The sequence below is a fragment of the Dasypus novemcinctus genome, chromosome 3, assembly GCF_030445035.2.
Source record: "Dasypus novemcinctus isolate mDasNov1 chromosome 3, mDasNov1.1.hap2, whole genome shotgun sequence".
Taxonomy (NCBI): Eukaryota; Metazoa; Chordata; class Mammalia; order Cingulata; family Dasypodidae; genus Dasypus; species Dasypus novemcinctus.
In genome coordinates this window covers 93,290,579-93,292,511 of record NC_080675.1, presented here as the reverse complement: position 1 = coordinate 93,292,511, position 1,933 = coordinate 93,290,579, and the positions used below count along the sequence as shown (strand labels likewise).

The window sequence follows — 1,933 nt, the reverse complement described above, 5'->3', positions numbered from 1 at the left end:
GCTCCAAAATGTATTCTCCAAATGCAATGAATGTCCCACAATGATGAAAGAGGTTGTTGACGTGGGAAGAGTGGGGTGAGGGGGGTGGGGGGTATATGGGGACCTCATATTTTTTTACTGTAACATTTTTTTAAAAATAAAGAGGTGGGAAAAAAACAGACACTAATCTTTCCTTTCAGTTCCAGTTGTCCTCAGATCCCCAGAACATCACAACTCTTGATGCGGACCACCTCTGACTGGCCTTCCCTACAGGGCCTGAGAGCCATGGGAAATGGCACCAGTGTCACTGAGTTTGTCCTGCTGGGGCTCACAGATGCCTGTGAGCTGCAGATGCTCATCCTCCTGGGGCTCCTCCTGACCTACCTCCTCACTCTCATGGGGAACCTCTTCATCATGGTCATTACCCTCATGGACAGGCGCCTCCACACCCCCATGTGCTACTTCCTCCACAATTTCGCTGTCCTGGAGATCTGCTTCACCTCAGTCATCTTCCCCAAGATGCTGACCAACATCCTGACTGGAAGAAAGACCATCTCCCTCCCAGGTTGCTTCCTACAGAGTTTCCTCTATTTCTTCCTGGGAACAACAGAGTTTTATCTCCTGGCAGTGATGTCCTTTGACAGGTATGAGGCCATCTGTAACCCTTTGTGCTATGCCACCATCATGAGTAACAGGGTCTGTGTCCATCTAGTCCTTTGTTCATGGATGGAAGGATTACTTCTCATCATCATTCCAAGTTTCATCATAGTTCAGTAGCCATTCTGTGGCCCCAATATCATTCATCATTTCTTCTGTGACAACTTTCCTCTCCTCAAACTCATGTGCAGATACAAGTCAGATAGAACTTCTGGATTTTGTTGTGGCCAATTTCAGCTTATTGGGCACTCTGTCTGTGACAGCCACCTGCTATGGCCACATCCTCCACACCATCCTCCACATCCCTTCAGCCATGTAGAGACAGCCTTCTCAACCTGCTCTTCCCACATCAGTGTCGTGTTTCTCTTCTATGGCAGCTGCATCTTCATGTACATCCGGACAGGCAAAGACAGATAGGGGGAGGACAGGAACAAAGTGGTGGCCCTGCTCAATGCCGTGGTGACCCCAGTGCTCAACCCTGTCATCTACACCCTAAGGGACAAACAGGTAAAGCAGGTGTTTAGGGAGCAGGTGAGCAAGCTCCTCTCAGAAGGATGCAGTAGACATCAGAGAATGTAAAGTTGCCTCTTGCCTGATCCTCTTGCCAATGAAGATTCTAAACTGATACTCATGAACTATTTCCTCACAGTCAGTTTTTAGGCTTTTGTTCAAATGCAGAGTGGTTCTTACATATATCTCATTATTGGCTCTTTCAATCTTGTTCGGCGTGTATAGAAAATTAAGTATACCATTACTGTGTCAGATCTTAATGTTTCTGAACCTAGTGAGTTTCTTAATCTTGCCTCATTTTCAAATTATAATAAACTAAGCATTCCTTCATTGCTTGATCCTTTCAAAATTGATTAAATAAAATATCCTCAACAAGAACATATTTATGATACACTTCAGTAACATTATCTAGGTATGGAAAAGGAATGAGATGGAAAGCCAAGAAATTTTGAAAAAAACATATCAGTTATTAAAACACTGGATCAAAATAATAATATAACAGTGAAACTTAATAGAGCATCTGAAAAGTACTGTAAGTACCTAACAGGTGGCAAAAGTAGACTTTCTTATCAGTAAAGAAAAGAAGGTCAATTCAATAAATGATGACTAGACCATTGGCTAACCACAGTAGAAACCTTCCTTCCAAAGAGATTGGGACTGGTACTTGGATGGTTATTTAGGGGAGGCTGGGTGGGGGGTAGATGGATAAAGTTGAAGAACAATTTAAAAGTGATGCATGCCTTAAATATTTATTTTAATTAACACCAGTAAACGTATTCATTCAATA

General features: G+C 42.9%; 1 pseudogene; it reads left to right on the top strand.

The window, feature by feature from the left end:
- The first annotated feature begins 264 nt into the window (after positions 1 to 264).
- Positions 265 to 1,215, top strand: LOC101429594 (olfactory receptor 6E1-like; annotated as a pseudogene).
- Positions 1,216 to 1,933: the final 718 nt, after the last annotated feature.